The sequence below is a fragment of the Pogona vitticeps genome, chromosome 6 (genome assembly GCF_051106095.1).
Source record: "Pogona vitticeps strain Pit_001003342236 chromosome 6, PviZW2.1, whole genome shotgun sequence".
NCBI classification, from domain to species: domain Eukaryota; kingdom Metazoa; phylum Chordata; class Lepidosauria; order Squamata; family Agamidae; genus Pogona; species Pogona vitticeps.
The window spans coordinates 10185459-10204995 of NC_135788.1; the positions used below are offsets into that span (position 1 = coordinate 10185459).

General features: G+C 43.3%; 1 protein-coding gene across 3 annotated transcripts in view; it reads right to left on the reverse strand.

Moving 5' to 3' along the window:
• PTPRN2 (protein tyrosine phosphatase receptor type N2) overlaps window positions 1–19537 on the reverse strand; it is a 591206-nt gene that overhangs the window by 466361 nt on the left and 105308 nt on the right. The window lies entirely within an intron of this gene.

Consider the following 19537-nt stretch of genomic DNA (forward strand, 5'->3'; position numbering starts at 1 on the left):
GTAGTAGTAGTAGTAGTAGTAGTAGAAGAAGAAGAAGAAGAAGAAGAAGAAGAAGAAGAAGAAGAAGAAGAAGAAGAAGAAGAAGAAATTATTATTATTATTGCTTCCATTATACACAGCCCCATTTATAATGATATATAGCAGAAGTCCCCAATCCCCAGTTTGCGGCCCCTGTGCCGGTCTGTGGCCTGAGCTGGACTGGGCGGTGGAGACAGAACTTCCACCCCACCCCCGCACACACTCACCCTCGCACACTTGATTCACGCATCTGCGCACGCTCCAGCGTGCCCATGCGAGTGCTGTCCCACCGTTTCCGCGGTGAGTGCAAGCACACCCAGACAAGCATCATGCTGCCGTTTGCACATGTGCATGAGTGCATATGCACCCGCACAAGCACTGCACTGCCGTTTGCGCATGTGCATGAGTGCACACTCATTTGTGCAAGAGAGTGTGTGTGCTTGTTCACGCATGCACACAAGCGCGGGGGTGCCCCACCTTCCCCAGCCAGTCTGCAGGGTGAAAAAGGTTGGGGACCCCTGATATATAGAACGGGAAGGGATCTTTTCCTGAAACCAAAGTGAAATGCTGAGAAGAGCTTGAATTCTCACTGCAGGTTTATTTCCAAAGGAACCACATGTGTATTTCTTTGTTAATCATAATCAAAGCAGTAGCTGCAAATAGTATGTAACATAAAGTAAACTGAAACTCTTTAAGATGGGACACTTCTGGATCTTGGCTGCTGACATTTTTCTCCTCTTGCTAGAGTGGTTTAAAATAATGGCAATTGATGGAGTATAACTGCATCTGGCGCAGTGTTGATTATGTGGAGAGGTAGAAGACACAGTGCATGGGAGATGTTGGTGAGAAGGATTGACGCCTCCCACATCTTGCTGTCATGCAGATATGTCCACGTGCTCCCTGTAACTGTGCAACAACACTACCATATAATCCTCAAAGGTTTACCACATCATCTCCATTATATGCTACTCTGGCAGTAATTGCTGGCACCTAGACTCTTCCATGCATTCTGACGACAGCTTGTCATTGTTACTTAGGGTGTCATCACATCAGGAAATAGATCACAATTTGGACCACTTGTAGAATCTGATTGGCAATTGCATGATACACAGGGAAATACACTCCAATACGCTCCAGCCTGACCTCAATCCATGTCCAAGCTGGACCATTTTGATCCAACTGTAGGAATTATACTTTTGTGAGCTAGGCTGGAGCTATTCCCCAGAAGATGGAAGAGTCATCTCAAGGGAGATCACTCCTGTTACAGCAACCCTTTCTGGTATGATCAGGCATGCATCTTTGCATCTGTACGATCGCATCCTCCCATTTTCAGAGAATGGGAGGCAGAATTTGTTTCTGCTTTGAGCTGGGTGAGATTAGGATAGATCATCAAGATTTTGGTGGCATGATGGAGGTAAAGTGTCAGTGTGTATCTCCTCTTGGCATTCTAGAGTAAAAGAATGCTGTGCTAGTTAATCACAAGTACATTAGGCATGAGTATCCAAATTTTAAGAACCTGAATGAGTATTTCTAAATATAGAGAAAATAATTACAAAACAGAAAAGCAATTATCTGATAAAACCAGAAAAACAATGGTGCATGGAATGGAGAAAATGGGAAATAGTTCAGAGACAGAGAAATTTTAGCGGAATCATATGGAAGAAAGAAACAAAAATCACAAAGAGGACTTCCCCACCCACTCATCAATAGATTTTATCCCACCTTCCTTCAGTTTGTTATTCTTTTTCACTTTTAGAGCCAGCCTCTCTTAAACAAAAATGATGCAAGCACAGAACTAGAGGCATCCCTCCTACTCAAACTGCCTGTTTTGCCTGATGAAATGTTGACAGCAGCTGTACATTAGTACACGTATTTGGGAAGACTCAGTAAATACAAGCTGAAAAGGTCATGTCTCATGCAGAAACCTTTGACTGTTCAGGCAGAATCTCGCTTAAAATTTAGCTCAGAAACAGCAACGGTTACACACTCCAGCTCTCTCCCCTCCAGCATAAAGAGGAGTGGAATTTCACGATATTTTAATTCCTTGTTAAGGATTCTGGCTGGGGAATATTTGCTGCTTCATTATACTGGCACCCAGAGAGGCAGTCATCATGCTGTGAAGAATATGCTACTGACTATTCCATTTGAAAAGAAGCATCTAGGAAATATGCAATTATTCTTGTTCTCATCAAAAGAATTAGAAATATTTTTTATTAGAGAAAAAGAGCACTAACCTAGCCATAGCTGCAAAAAACTTCACCTAGCTCCCTTTATCCTCAGCAGTGTGCTTTCCATTAGCATAATAACAGAGCATTCATCCACCAGACACAAAAAGAAGGTTAAAGGTTAAAACAATCCTAAGAGATTACTACAGTAGCATTCTATATTGTCTGGTTACATATATATGATATGAGATGATGCACAGTACTAATTAAAACTCCTGCATATAGCTTCTGCTCTCATTATCTTGGTATTTTTTTCTCTCATACATTAATATTTCAGCAGTTAATGATGCTACATCTCCTGTATACCAATTCAGTGATGCATACGGCCATTTGACTACCTAGCACAGAATGCTTAATCTAATTACTGTTTAATCCAATCCTAAAATGGGTTTTACTCCTTTAATATGCAGTAGGTTACTCAGTCTCATAATCCAATGTGCTGATGTTCAGTCTCACTCCTTGCTGAAATAGTCATCTCAGGTACTTTCTTATTTTGGGACCTGAAGACTAACAGTAACCTATTTCTCATGCTTTTTCTTAACTCACAGGATAGATCTTTCAAGCTTCCCATCTAGTTAGTTCACTGGATATACGAGTGTATTTCTACTCTCTTTTCCACGTCTTCTTTCCCTACAACACTTCCATTCCTTTCTGGGCCTTTCAAACATTGTTTCTAAGACTGCTACTACAGTAATAACACTACACTTAATTTTAACCAAAAAGCTGTGAAATCCTATACATAAGCATCTATTCTGAAACACTGCACCAAAGCATAATTACACCAATCAGCTAAAATACAGAACACAATGCTTTAAGACGTCCCATTACAGTTGTCTACTAGCAAGCTGCATATTGTTTATCTCACTATTTATAAGAAATAAATGTAAGGGGCAACTTTTGGGGGGGCTGACAATACATATACTCAGATATAGCTATTGAGGGAAAGTCCCATAAGTTGCTTTTAAAAAAACCTAGTAAATGTTTGCTTACCTGTTATTTTTCATGATGGGATCTTTTTCCCCCACATTCCACATTGCCAAGCAGGTATTTTATTTGAAAATGAAGTAGTCATATTAGATATACTTTGACAATCTCACGCACAAGTGCCATATATGTCTTTCATAATTTCCCCCTCTACATTATGCCTTGGTTAATACAATAGATGGACCTAGCTAGTACATGGATCTGAATGAGTTCCACACTCTCTTCTTCTACCCACCAGCTTTGCTTGAATACAGTTCAACAGTAACCTTCCTACCCTAGCAAGCAAGTCGTCCCAGGGTCTTTGAACTTCCTAATACAGTATTAAGCTCCCCACAGCCTGGACTCTTGCACTTGTTGCTTCTTATTCTTACACATTTCCACTGTCACTTGCAGCTAATTATACCTTAGCTAGTTTAAAGTGTTTTCCCTGATCGATAGTAGGATCCTACCATAGAAAATTTTGACTTTGCCAAACAGATTACACTACTTGGATGCCTCCATCTATACATAGCCAGACAATTATGTTAATTCTAAAAAAAAATAGTATGCAAAATACCAAAGATTCAGAAAAAAAAAACTGCTGACCCCTCCCACAATTGCTTATGGAAAGAAGATCCAAACCATGATATCCCAAACTTTACTGGAAATACAAGAGGCAAATAAGTCCACAACGTAAAACAGTGATTCTATACTCTGCTACTTGAATTGAACCCAACAACATCTACAAAAATCAGTGGAGTGTATGACATTTAGCTTCTCTGGAATTTGTAGTTATTTTGTATATAAAATGTGAGGTCTTTTCTCATCAATATAACAGGAAATAACTTTTTATCGCAGTAGCTGCAAAAGGTGAAGGCAGAGAAAAGTTTATATTTGAAAAATGTATTTCTACCCACCATATCATTCCCAGGCTGTTTTGGATGAAGTATTTCTTAACAGGAAATAAATATGTAAAAAGTGACATCAATTATTAAAGTTTCAATTACTACACAAAAAGGCAGGAGAAGCCATGCATAGCGGAAATGACTAATTTGAAAAGGGAATAAAGTGTATCTGTTCAGATAAACTGAAAGGCATTTCATTTCTGGAGAATTTAGGCAGGATATTTATTCACATCTCAACAAAAGAGAAGCTAGAATCTATGTATGATAAAATCTTCTCGCTTTCTCTTTTCAGACAAAGCTTTGGTGACAGGGATCCTTTTCATATTCAGATCCCTCTGTTATTAGCTTTACTAACTCCTTCCGTGTTTGACATTACATCAGCTCTCAGATAGTTCTCAGTGCAAAACACACTCTTCCACTCCCCTCAGTGTTTTGGCCTATTAAAGCAGAGAACAAGCATCCATTTACACATCTTTATAACCATAACAAAAATTTTAAAACAGTGTCAAGCCTCCCTTCACATAATTCATAAAAATATTAAAAACACTGACAAAAGCTCATATATACACTGTTCTCAATCAGTGGGAGGCGTGAACCACAACAATAACCTTCTTTTTCCCCTTGGAGCAATTTTCCCATTGGGACTATTTAAGATTTCCAGCTTGTGTAGTTTAAATCCAGCCATCCTGGGATTTACATGCACAGACATCACTTGTTTCTTATACGGTTTTGGGAAACATTCCTAATGACAGTCAGTTCAGCTATTTTGAATGTGCATATATTAAATTGACTTAGCACACAATTGCAGATTTTTTTTCCTCTCTAGAGAGAAGGAAGCAGCCATTATGGGTAGCTGCCCAAGGACAGGACTTAAGGTCACTGTCTTAACCAGTGCTTCAGTATATAAGCTAAATATGGTAGAACAATTAATTGCCGTTCGGGGGAAATGGTTTCTGTTTTCACACTGGTTTCATTTACTTTGTAATATGGCATGTTTTTCAAAAAGGAAAGAGTGAGATGCCACAAAAAGCTGACCTGGGGACAATTACAATTTTACAAGAGGGCAAAAGGAGAATTGATTTGAATACTTAAGGAAGGATTAGAAGAATGGATAAATGATAATTTCAAAACATAGTGATCAAAATCCTGCTGCTTAGCATAATAAGTTGCTCTAGAGTAGGCCCATTGAATCAAACTCTCTAAGTTTCATTGATTCAAATGGGCCCACTCTAACTGCAATTTGCTACACCAAAGTAAGTAGCAATGCAATTTACTTGCTAAGCAACAGGATTTTTGCCATTGTGAATAGATGAGTTAAAAGCCAATGGGAATAGCTGCCTACGGACTGTAAAGTGGAAGAAATAAGTTCTCTTCCATGATGGCTTTGAGAGTGGCACAGGCCCATTTTTTAACTGATAAATGTTGAATTTTTGGCTACACATATATGACCATTTAATATTGTTCTACCATATTTAATATTTATTCTGAAACACTAGTTATTATTCTTTACGTGTGCATAGAAATGGTTTGGATACAATAAAGATTTTACAATCAGGGAAAACATCAGAAATAACAATGGCACCCTAACGGAATCCTTCAAAATTCTGTTTTGATTTATAGTGCCTATAAGTGGTAATGGTACTGTGGAATGCCAGGATAAGTATCTTGATACATCTCAACAGTGGTAAAATATATAGAATTATTCTATTTATTTTCTGCCTTCCATCTTATGCTGGGACCCAAGATTGCTTCCAATATCATTAAAAATCAGATACAATTGAAACCACAATAGGTTGTAATATTAAAACACAATTATATAAATTATTGTATTAAAACAACAAACATAGTCAAAGCAATTTAAAAACCACAAGAGGAAAGGAGAGCAAATTCCATACCCCATTAAAAGTCTCTTCCTTTATAGTTAGTCAGTTACCCCAAGCTGGCCTGAATAAAAAGTTATTTGTCTTTTGATGGAAATAGAACAGGAGCAGGGAGGGGGCAACCTAATTTCCCTTGGAAAGGACTTTCACAACCTGAGGACAACCATGGAGAAAGCCTTACTCCTCAGATACACCTGGCAGGAAAGACCTCCCCTGAGGAACTTAAAGATCAAGCAGCTTCTCTTGGGGGAAATCAAGCCTTTCAAATAATCTGACCTCAAGTCATTTAGAGCTTTGTAGATCAGAAGTATCACTCTGGTGTTTGAAATTATGGCATCTATAATCCTAGAAATCTTTTATTAACAGATCTGAAACAACATTTGTTTAACTTTATTTCTTTTAATACTGTACAGTATGCCACCTTGGATCTTTTCAGAGAAAGGCGGCATATAAATATTTTTCAGCCAATGATTCTTCCCAAAAACAAATATATGAAATCCTGGTACCATAACTTTAAGTCACACAACTCAGATGGCATAACAATCTGGAAGTTTAATGTAAACCCCTTCAGGTTCTGAGGCTCCTTTAATACCTAGCAATCTTGGGATGGAGTCCAACCCCCTACTCAATGCAGAAATCCAAATGGAATTGACAAAGACATCAACCAATTTGTCAGATTCTGTTGGAACAGGTTGTGGGACATCAAGGTCCATGACCTTAGCTATGTGAAGTGTGAGCTGTGAATAAGAGGAGAAATCTTCTGATGGAGATGGAAGATTGTTATCAGCTACGTCCAAATCAGGTGTCAGTAGATTAGGCACACTCCTGTGGTGGTGAGGAGTCAGAAGTTTCAGAGTTGGAGAGTTGTGGAGATGGTTACCTGATGGTGGAGAGCATTGTTGGTATGGAGAGCCGAAAGTATGAGGCAGAACATCTTGTGGAAATGAAGGTGGGTAGCATTTTGGTTTGCCGGTACCATGTTTAAAGGTAAAGAATAAGCGGATGGGTGAGACATAGGTCACTTGAGTTGGCAAGCATGGGTCACATCAAGAGGAGCAGGCGAAGGTCCGGTATAGGTGGTAGTGACTTGGAGAGAAGAGGAAAAGTGAAAGCGTGGAGGGTTCGACGGCTTGTGATGTAGCCGAAGTCAATGGACGAGATTGCTTTATTACCGTAGCTGGTTGAGCAGTGAAGGGCTCGACAAGATGACACCTCTTACAAGAGGTTTTAGAGGGCTTTTTGGTACTGGAGGAGGAGGAATGCTGTGACCCCCAGAAGAAGATTGGTAATACTCTTGGGTTCTTAGCTGGTAGTGTACCAAGCGTGCTTCAGTTCAATGTAAAGACCGATATCGGGTTGCCAATATCGATATGACCAATGTCAATATCGTTTGAGTGGAGGCTCATAATAGGTTGGAAGGTCATATAACGTAACTCATTTTGGATGGCGATAATGAGCCTGAGCATCATGCAATGCCATCAACCCCATTGATATTGGAGGTTGTGCATGTTCAGCATTGGACTGGCAAGTCTCCAGTGTATAGTGAATTTTCCGACACCATTTGCATAGAGGCAATGTATCAGCTAAAGCAGACATTGAATCCGATTTGAAAGCGGAGACAGAGCAACCTATAGATTTGGGACTCAAATAGGCTGATTGCAGAATCAATGTTATCTCAGACAAAGTATTAGTCCATTCTGGAGACTGGGCAAGTAGAGGAGAAGGTGGTTGGCCAGATGTTGGGGGGATACAGTCATCATCCACAGAAGAACAATCTAGGCATACAGTTGTCTGGTCTTGGATGGGAAGTGAAGAAATGGTCTTGCCGGTTGCAGATCGAGAAGGCAGTGGTTGTTTAGCAGTCTGAGAATCAAGAGGAGATTTATTTGGTTTTTTGGATTTAGAATGCTTGGATGTCGAGGGAAGCTTCAATGTTGGTGTTGATTTCAGTGTTGATCCTGAGGCCTTAGATTTTGAGTAGACTTAGATTTAGGCTTTGATGAGACCGATTTCAAAATCAGAGAGATGGAGGGTATGTCTGGAGAGAGAGCACTGTGAGGCTGAGAAGTTGGTGTGGCCTCCATCACAGGTGGTACCGGACGGAAGGAACGTTCCCAAGGAAAGACCTGAGGCACTGTTGCCTGAGTTTGAGAACCTGTTTTGTAAGATTTCTGCAGGCTTGATGAGGGCTCATGTGATTCCCTGAGGCAAAAGAGACAGGAGTTGTGTCCATCGGAGAGGGGAATCTTGTTAAGGCACAAGGTGCACCATGGGCACCATAAAATGGCAGGAAGGGGGAAATGGTGAAAGGGGAGAGGGAGTCCAGATCGAAAAGTCTCTCACTGATTTTCTTCTTTTACAGTTGAACGAAGAGAAGATAAAGGCGAACAGAAAGCTCATCATGAAATGAAACCTCAGCAGTGGCAAAAAGGAACTGAGGTAATCACCAGGATGGGTGGACCACGTGTACTGGGGGGGGCAGTCCTGCCGAACACATGATTAATCTCTAGAATATTCCGGAAACCTCTGCACAAGCACAGACTAAACCCTATAGTGTGCATTCACAGAGACCACGAAGAAGAGCCACTATTTTCCGGGACCATTTCTCTGTAATTCCAAATGTAGCTGTGGTCTGGGAAGCATGAAGAATTCTATCCAACTGACAGTGGCAAGACTAATATAAAGCCATATTTAATGCAAAAGCTCAAAATAAGCCAGTCAACTTGCATACTCTTCTGATTTGCAAATGAGCATTCCAGATCTGATATTTGTGTCATTTATGTTACTTCTATGTATATACCTGGACACATCAAGGGCTTCATAATCTGCACCCTAAAAAAAATCATTATCTGAAATAAGTCTGAAATAAATGAGAAAAAAATAGCATTGAAACTACATAACAGAAAATGAGCCATAGCTGTAAACCAGTAGAGAAAAAAGATGGTTTTTTTAAAAAAGCACAAAGCAGACATGAATGAGGTAAGGAAAGAAAGATGTATGATATTTAATTGACACTTTATATGTGCACCTGCAATCAGGCCGCTTGCTCCTTAAAATATTTTAGACTGTTTAGAAAATAATAATTTAAGGAGATGGAGAAATAGGATGTGAGACATGTTGACACTGTGGGTTAAACCACAGAAGCCTCTGTGCTGCAAGATCAGAAGACCAGTCGTTGTAAGATCAAATCCACGCGATGGAGTGAGCGCCTGTCGCTTGTCCTAGCTCCTGCCAAACTAGCAGTTCAAAAGCATGTAAAAATGCGAGTAGATAAATAGGTACCACCACGGTGGGAAGGTAATGGGGCTCTGTGTCTAGTTGTGCTGGCCACGTGACCACAGAAACTGTCTACAGACAAACTCTGGCTCTACGGCTTGGAGACGGGGAACCTTTACCTTTACCTAGTAATAGGATACTATTAACTGCATGATTGTAGAACATACTGTACTTCTTCCTCAAAATCTGATAACCTCAGTCATTACAACTCATACCAAGATAACTCTAGCCTTATTGTCCTATACATCCTGACTGATATATTAGGGCTTTTTGAAGCTACAACCACATAGAACCTGCTCGACATAGTGACCCATTAGTTTTTAAAACAGAGCCCCAGAGCTCACTCTAAATGGATAATGAACAGGTTTGTGCTGGGCATGTCAGTAAATAGTAAAAGCCATGAACTGGAAGATATCCTATTACAGCCAGCCTAGGGTTCTATGGTGTCCCAGGTCAGATCTTGGGAAACCAATCCACCTGAGACAACTAACAGAATGAAATAGGACACAGCTCTTGTGATGAGACAGCAATGGATTTAAACGAGTGTACCTTTTGCATACTTTCAAAACAGTGAATGAACTCAGTTTTCACCTTTTGCCTCTTTCAGTAGGAATGTTTATTTGGTAGGCTGATTCAGACTGTTCTAAAATGTGATTGTATACCATGTAACTTGCTAAAGTCATTCTACACAAAAACCTGAGCAGTAATTTCCCCTTTTGCCTCATTGTTAATAGGAGCCCATTGGGCAGAAGAACTTTCAGGAGAAAGTAATGGGTAGCAGGTAGAATCATGATCGAAGTTGACAATTTGCTTGGATAAATTTGAAGCTTAACTGAGCCCAAGTGTGATTACCTCTCTAAGCTCCAGTATTTCCTAAAGAATTATAAAAATGCAGATTTTGGAGCATAGTCCTCATCTTTTTGTTGATTTCTCCTTGGTGCATTGCCCATGGTGGAGAAGTTCAGGGAGTGTTGCTCCTGAGGAAAGGAGCTGAAGGGTCTTTAGTTTAATAGTTTATACTTCCAGGTTTATACATCCTCCTCTCCTCCTCCTCTTTTACATCTTGTTTGCCTCTTGAAGCCAAGGTTACAATAAGATATAAAAAACATTCAAGTTAGGGGCAGAAGATCATGTTAGTTTCATAGGCTTAAAGTCAACAGAAAAACCTGTATGTCAAGGGCACCGAGGGCTGAAATGTCCATTAGACAGATGAGACCAGGCCATGTTGGCTGAAGTTATGACTTGGATCTCAGTCTTTAGCCACTGTACCATTTTGACTCAGGTGTATAAAAGCGTATAAAATCTGCTTAGACTGCTACGGAGGAAGGGTTGAAACTGTGCTGTTTCCCCCAAAATAAGACCAAACCTGAAAATAAGCCCTAGTATGATTTTTCAGGATGCTCATAATATAGGCCCTACTCCCAAAATAAGCCCCAGTTAAGTGAAATCCCACCCTCCAGCATTGTGCAGCAACCAGAAGAAGATGACATGATTGTATTTAAATAAATGTAGATTGTTGTACTTAAAAAAAATAAAACATCCCCTGAAAATAAGCCCTAATGTGTTTTTTGGGTAAAAATTAATATAAGACCCTGTCTTATTTTCAGGGAAACATGGTAAATACATGCAGGTTCTGACATTTCTTTTAAAATAACTGGTCCTCATGTCATATCACAAAACGTCTGTCATGAGGTATAAGAGGCACATGTTTTGAAAAAACAAGAAAACAATTACTAATATCCCCTTGGGCACACAAAGGTAGTTTCATACTTTGATGGATTCTGTCCAAAGAAAACTACTAACACATATTGATCATGTTTAAAGATTTTGAGACTCTTTATTAATACTTCCTTGTTTGTAATGTGCTTTCATATAGGAACTTCACAGTGCAAAATATAGTTCTGGACTTTAAAATACACTGTGATGACAGCATCTTTCTTTGCCATTATATGTTTCATTTCAATTCTGGCTTTTGTACTAGGCAGTTCTTTTATGTAGCCTTGTAGCTCAGCACACCTGAACAGCTCACTGTAATCGTAGTTCTTCAGTATGATGCAGGGGGGAAAATCATAAGAGGCTTTTACCGAGGGTTGGGGATTGGGGAGGGAAGCAAAGGGAAAGTAAAGGCCATTCCCAAAATGAGAGGTCCAAAAAAAAAATCAATTTGTAATTATCTGCCAACACAAATCTAAAGGCTTTTCTTTGATAAGGGTGGTAATACACAGGCCTGTAATGTGAATTATTTCAAAAAATAAAAGACTGATTGTCTTCATGACCTATATAGCTTTTAGTGAGCTTTCAATCAAAATTACATTTATACAGCTCATGAATGGCTTTCTTTTCCTTTTTCAACAGTGGGAGGGGGTATTCTATTTGGTAAGCTTTCAGGCTTAAACAGGACTCAGGTTTCTTCCTATTTTGATACATTCCCTCCTCCTGAAAATGAAGGTGCCAGCTTTTCTGAAAAGATGAAGCTCTGGCTAAACAAAAGCCTGCCCTTTCAGATAAGACCTAAAAAAGACTATAAGTCATCTCTCTATTTTTCTGCAAAAGTTCAGTATTGTAAAGAAATTACTTTTTAAAAGGAAAGTGTTTGCACTTTTCAGATTGTGGTTCAACAGGGCTATTTACAACATAAAGGTAAAAACAATTTAAATAAACAGTGAATAGGGTGTTCAGCCTTACAAAACCTCTGACTCTGCTTATTCTCAACAGAGCCATGATAATGACAGGACTATCTCTGGTAGAGTATCTAAATTCAAGACCTAGAGAATACAAGGCTCAACTCTTGCCAAAAGGACTCTTCACGACATTTCAAACTCATTTTTCATTTAAAAAGAGAGAGAGAGAGAGAGAGAGAGAGAGAGAACTCCAATCCTTCTTTTCAGTTTACTTTACCATTGTGTTTGCAGTTCCATTAACGAAATAGAAATTCATAACTTAATAGGTTTCCCTGACTGTGACCAGAAGAGAAGTATGAGGTCTTGGTTAGAGCCCTAACCAGCTGTGAATATACCCTCTGTCATGTAACTGTATCCTCTGATCTAGCAATCAGTTTACTCTTCTTCAGCCGTTTCACCAGTTGTCTGCATCCTGGTTCCTGAAGGGGACAGTAAGCAATGTTCAAAGTTTATATTAGAGAATCCAGATGCTAGAACATGCCACAGTCACAAACAGTTCTTGCACAAAAAGATGCACATAAAGGATGGCATCATTGTTTCAAGTTCATTTCGTTTGTTTCAACGGGAGGCTACAGTCCTTCTATCAACAAAGCAGTTCTAAAGGTAAAGAACAGGTTACTTACCTGTAAACATGGTTCTTTAAGTGGATTCTCTATGAATACACACTGATGGGTTAAACAGCGCCTGCGCTGGTTCCTCTCGGAATTTTCCAGAGCTATGAGGGAAAAGATACAATGTTTGAGTTGCCCTGCACTGCGCAAGTGCAGCCCGCCAAAAATCCCCAGTTCCATGTGCCCGCACATAGAGAGAGTTGGAACTCAGTCAGCAGTGACGGACACGTGGGGAGGTTGGGCGGGTCGTGTGTATTCATAGAGAATCCACTTAAAGAACCATGTTTACAGGTAAGTAACCTGTTCTTCTTTAACGTGGTTCTCTATGAATCCACACTGATGGGTGACTACCAAGCTACTTACAGGATGGTGGGTCGTCACTGCAGTAGTGATGTAAGGATAGCCCTCCCAAATCTGGTCTCATTCTTGGCCCTGAGGTCCAGTCTGTAGTGTTTGATGAATGTCGATACACTGGACCAGGTAGCTGCTCTACATATGTCTGGGATGTCTACCCCACGCAGCAGGGCCGTGGATGTAGCAACAGCTCGTGTAGAATGAGCACGCAGGTTTTCAGGGAGAGGTTTGTGCTGCAACTCATAGGCCAACGAAATGGTGGAAACCAACCATCTGGACAGGGTCGACGTCGAAGCAGCAGTCCCTTTACGTTGGCCATAATAACACAAGAACAGTCTCTGGACTTTCCTGAAGTCCTTGGTCCTTGAGATATAAAAGGATAACGCACGACGAACGTCCAAACAGTGGAGCGTATGCTCAACATCTGAAGAGGGTTCGGAAAAAAGAGTAGGCAGCAACAGAGGTTGGTTGAACATGAAAGTCTGACACCACCTTGGGAAGGAAAGAAACATCTGGGTATAACACCACCTTGTCCTTGAAAAATTGGAGGTAAGGGGAATCAGCCCGGAGAGCCGCCAATTCACTAGCCCTACGGGCAGAAGTGATTGCCACAAGGAACAAAGTTTTCAGGGATAAAAACTTCAGGTCACAGGTAGCCATTGGCTCAAAGGGGGGACGAACCAGTGAGTGCAGTACTGTCTGTAAAGACCACTGAGGTAATGGCCGTCTCACAGGGGGTCTCATGTTGGTCAGACCTCTGAAGAAAGCTTTCACCCTTGGGTGGGAAAACCATCTGGAGGATTGAGACCCCTTGGGTTGGAAAGTTACAATGGCTGAGGTGTATACCTTTAAGGTAGACTTGGTTAAACCAAGATCAAACAGGTGTCTGAGATACAGTAGCAATGTAGATAAAGAGACGGGAGATGCTTGTAAACCCCGCTCTGTAGTAAATTTGAGAAAGCCTTGCCACTTGTGTTGATAGAGGCGGATGGTAGAAGGCTTTCTTGCCTTGTCAAGAACTTCCATTATCGATGGGATATCCTCCACGCTGTCAATTGGAGGGAGTCCAGGTCTGGGTGGAAGATCGACCCCGAGTCCTGAGTTATTAGGTGTGGAATGAGAGGAAGCTTGACCTTGTCGATTGCTGTCTGCAGAAGTAGAGAGAACCAAGGTTGTCTGGGCCACCAAGGTGCAATCAAGATTGCTTCTGCTTGCAGTTGGAGGGCTCTGACTACTGACCTCTGAACCAATGGAATGGGAGGAAACATGTATAGAAGGCCCTTGTGCCAAGGGATCATGAAAGCATCTCCCAACGATCCCGGGCCCCGTCCTGCCCTGGATGCGTAGCGGGGACACTTCTTGTTGGAGTCCTTGGCAAACATGTCGGTTGTCGGAGTTCCCCACTTGTGGCAGAGTTCCTGAAAGATCTCTGAGTCCAGCTCCCATTCGTGATTTTGAGTGGAGTGACGACTGAGCTCGTCTGCAATGATGTTGTCCGTGGTGGCTATGTGGATGGCTACCGGATAGATGTGCTCCTGGTAGCACCACTCCCAGAGATGTATTGAGAGGAACAGAAGGGACTTTGACCTTGTTCCTCCCTGCTTGTTCACGTAAAACATCGCTGTGGTGTTGTCTGTGACGAGCTGGATCGCCCTGCCTCTCACAAGAGGTAGGAAGGACTTCAAAGCCTTTATGATGGCTAGCAGCTCCAGATAGTTTATGTGCAAGTTTCTCTCCTGAGGGGACCACAGAGCGTTGATCTGGTGACCCTCGCAATGGGCGCCCCATCCGAGTGGACTCGCATCTGTAGTGATCTGAGTTGTCAGATGAATAGGACGGAAGGGGCGCCCCACCAAGAGGTGAGGTCGGAAAGTCCACCATTGCAGCTGCTGTGCCAACTCCGGGGTGACAGTGAGAAGCTTGTTTGGACTGTCGAGGAGTGGATTGAAGAGGGACAGCATCCAAATTTGAAGTGAACGCATCTTGAGGCGAGCATGGGACAGGGTCGCCGTTGTAGAAGCCATGAGGCCTAGCAGATGTTGTGCAAGGCTTGCTCTTACTCTTGCCCTTGGCTTGAACTTCTTGATGGCTCTTACTAGCTTCTGGATGCGTTCCGGGGGCATGAACATCCGGGCGTGCACTGAGTCTAACCTCGCTCCGATGTAGTCCACTACCTGAGAGGGATTCAGCTTGGACTTTTCGTGATTGACGGTAAGACCTAGTGATTGTAAGGTCTGGAGAACATACTGAGTGTCCTTTAAAGCCTGATGTCTGGACGTCGAGACAATCAGCCAGTCGTCGATGTAGGGAAACACCTGGATCCCTTGCAGGCGCAGGTATGCTGCCACCGGAGCCATGCACTTGGTGAAAGTCCTGGGTGCTGTGGAAAGGCCGAAGGGTAAGGCCACAAACTGATAGATGGTGTTGTTGAAGAGTAGACGCAGATACTTCCTGTGGCTCTTGTGTATGGTGACATGGAAATATGCGTCTTTTAGATCCAGGACCACAAACCAGTCTCCCTGCCTCAGAAGATGAATGATGGACTCTAAGGTCACCATCTTGAACTTACGTACCTTGAGAAACTTGTTGAGGCTTCTCAGGTCGAGGATGGGGCGAAGGCCCCCGTCCTTCTTTGGAACCAGAAAGTATCGGGAGTAAAACCCGTCGAGGACATCCTCTGATGGTACCTTCTGGATAGCCCCTTTTTGAAGGAGAGTCAGGATTTCTTCCTCTAGGATCGGATCGAACGATGTAGGGCTGACCTGTCCTAGAGGAGGCAACTTTATAAACTCCAGGTGGTAACCGGAGGTGATAATGTTGAGGACCCAGATGTCGTTGGTAATGAGAGTCCAGTTGTGAAGGTAAGGAGAGAGGCGGGTGGTGTGGGGGGATGGCAGTAGAACAGTCGGGGAGTCAAAGGTACTGTTTTTGTTTCCTTGCAGACGTCTTGAAAGACTGCTTCTTGCGAGGTGGTTGTGGTCTGAAAGCTACAGAGGAAGAGGATGAGGCCTGAGGAGGACGCTGAGAAGAGGTGCCCCCATAAGAACGGTAAGTACTGGTGGATGGCTGCTGATAGGAAGGGGAGGTATACTTTGGGCGCCACTGTGGTTTGAACTGTTTAGTTTGAGGTTGCACTGAGTAGGACTTGGCTGTCTTTTTACTCTTGTGCAAACTCTCCAGGTTTTCATCGGTATTTTGGCTGAAAAGACCTGAAGCATCAAAGGGGAGGTTTTCCACCCTAGTTTTAATGTCCTCCACGATATTAGCTGAACGCAGCCAAGCATGTCTCCTCAAGGTGATGAGAGAGGCAAAGTTCTTAGAAGTGGCTTCTGCGACATGGCGGGTGGCAAGCCGTTGATATTTGGACACCGTGAGGGCCTCAGCATGTGTATCCAGACAGAGTTGCCTTATATCTTCTGGTGCGAGTTGAAGGGCTGGGAGAACCCTGGACCAAAGTTGTTTTTGGTAGGCCCCCATGGCAACCAGATAATTGACAGCACGTAGGGTGAAGGTTGTCATAGAATACATGCGGCGTGCCAGGATCTCAAGCTTCCTTCCCTCTTTGTTGGTTGGTGTAGGGTGGCCCTTTGCTGGAGTCTTAGTAGAGCTAGACTCCACTATTAAAGAATTAGGAGCCAGATGCATGAGAAGAAAAGATGTATTCTCTCCATGTATTCTATACAGATTTTCAGTCCTTTTAGAGATAGTGGTAGCATTGGCAGGATGCTCCCAGAATTCCTTGATAAGATCCATCAATTCTGGGATGAAGGACAGACTAACTGGATGTGTCCTCTCCGCTTCAATGTCTCCGAAGATTAAATTTTCTTCCCTTCTTGGAGACTGTTCGACCGCTAGCTTTAGAGCTTGGGCCATACGAGCAACCATCTGAGTGTAGGAAGAAAAGTCTTCCGACGGGGAAGATGGTTTGAGGTTAGCCGCCTCTGGAGGTAAAGGTTCCCCAGGAACAGGGACTTCTAGAGACACCTCGGATTCGTTGTCGTCTTCGGCGTCGGAGGAATCGTCCTTCGGATGTTCCTCCTCCGAAGGGTAGGAAGAAGGGGGGGAGGTACCCCCGAGCCCGAGGGTGCCGTCTTCGGGCACGAAGGAATACCATCCTGAGGTTGCAGTGGTACACCAGGAGGGGCAGCGGGAGTGTCCTTCGGCGCCGACGGTTTCATGGGGCCCATATCCACCGGCCTCTTAGGGAGAGGGCTTCGACGTGGAGACCGAGAGCGCGAGGATGAGGAATAGGAGTATTTGGTTCTCTTTCTCCTATGTCTCCTTTCTCTCGAGGTCGAAGAAGACTCGGTGGACGAATCTCTTCTTCGCCGTCTCCGGTGGGACCTCTTCCGACCCCGACTGTAATCTGAGTCGGACGGTGAGGAGTCCCTTCGGCGTCGGTGGCCTCGTCGGTGCTTCCTTCGGTGACGGCGCTTCTTTCCCGGTGGCTCGTCGTCGGCCGAATTGGAAGCTGGACGCCGAGGGATCGGTTCTTCAACAGGCTTAGTTGGTCGACCCCGTGGGGGGGGAGGCGATGGAGAACGACCCGACTCCGAGAGGAGTGAAGGAGATCGGGTTGTTCGCCCGGTAAGTATCGGGCTGAGCGGAACGCTCTCGGCGCCGGCAACAAGCTTGTCGAGCTGGCTAACCGTAGGCGATTTCCCCAAATCCACCGGCGGCGGTTGGCGAGGTGGAATGGGAGCGCCTTGATTGGAGACCGAATCCCGGTCCCGAGAAGAGTCTTCCAGGAGTGGAGAAGGCACCGACGCTGAAACGGGTGAAACGACCAGGGTTATCTCCTTGGTCTTCGGTTTGGCCTTTGGTGCGGCCTTGGATGCAGCTTTCTTCGTCGGTCCCGAGGTCGAAGCAGGGACATCGGTAGACTTCTTTCCCGTAGGCAACTTCTTAGACTTTGCTTTGGAAGCCTTCTTGGGAACATCTTTGGACGTCGATGGGGGTGAAGAGGAGACCAAAGTCACCTCCGAACGAACAGTGGAGACGGATTGAACAGACTCCATATCTGACGGTTGGGAAGCGGACAAAGTTTGGTTCCAAAGGAAAAACTTGAGTCGTTGCTGGCGAGATTTTAGGGTCGCCTTAGTAAATTCTTTGCAATGTCGACAATTTGTGGGCGAATGGGTTTCACCCAGACAGAACAAACACAAGGAGTGGTGGTCCTGGAAGGGGAGCTTCCCGGAGCAAGCAGAACAGCGGCGAAAAGGTCCCTTTTTTGCTGACATAAGCTAAGCAGTCCACAAATGCAGCAGAGGAAGTAGATAATTGAAAGGATCCTGCGTGGCGCCTCAGCAGGAGGTAACAGGCCTCAATAAAGATGAAGGGAATAGAAAGTACTTGCAATCAAGGCGCCAGAGGCAAAAGGCAGGTCAGGCGGTCCGAGTTCAGGGCAACAGAGATGCGGATAAACGAGGAACAAGCCAGGTCAAGTCCGAAATGTCCGAAATAGGCGAAAGGAGAGGTGAATCTCAAGAGCTCTAACCGAGAGGTTCCAACTCCGCGGGCGGATAAATGGAACTGGGGATTTTTGGCGGGCTGCACTTGCGCAGTGCAGGGCAACTCAAACATTGTATCTTTTCCCTCATAGCTCTGGAAAATTCCGAGAGGAACCAGCGCAGGCCCTGTTTAACCCATCAGTGTGGATTCATAGAGAACCACGTTAAAGAAGGTAAAGATTCCCCTTGACATTTTGTCCAGTCGTGTCCAACTCTAGGGCGCGGCGCTGATCCCCGTTTCCAAGCCATAGAGCCAGTGTTTGTCCGAAGACAGTTTCCATGGTCACGTGGCCAGCGCTACTAGACACGGAACACCATTACCTTCCCACTGTGGTGGTACCTATTTATCTACTCTCATTTTTACATGCTTTCAAACTGCTAGTTTGGCAGGAGCTAGAACAAGTGACGTGGATTCGATCTTATGACTGCTGGTCTTCTGACCCTGCAGCACAGAGGCTTCTGTGGTTTAATCCGCTTTAAAGCAGTTCTAGATAGGACCAAAAATAAGGCCTTTTTTTCCCCAATAGTACTTTTTAGCTTTTTAAAGCATAGAGATAAGGCATACGGCATGTTTCTGTTTCTCCTCTCCACATTACCACATTCTCCACAGTAGCCAGTCCAGAAAATAAGATATGTGCAAGTCACTCAATGGAGGGAATTCCTTATGTCAATTGTGGGTTTCTATGAGACTTGGTGATATCAATGCTGTTTAACCCCCACATCAAGCTGCCAACAGAGATCATCCATAGCATTAAAACTAGGTACCACTAATATTCAGCAATGCACCCATGTTTACCTATCTAAACAGTGAAACATATGGCCAGATAACTCTGTTCTGAACAGATACTTGGAAATTGTAACTAAATATTAAAAATGACCCCTATAGGGCTGGTGCTGGTAGAAACAGATTACAATAAATAAAATAAATAAATAATAGGGGTAAATTTGCCTTCAATTATGAGACTTTTCTGATTCTATCTTGTCAGGCAAAGAGCCTGGAAGCATGGATTCAGTAAGTTTCTTGCAGAGTTGTTGCTAGAAATGCCTTTTTTTCATTTTCAGCTACTGAAGATGATTTTTCCTCTTTTAAACAGATCAAATCTTGCCATGCTGA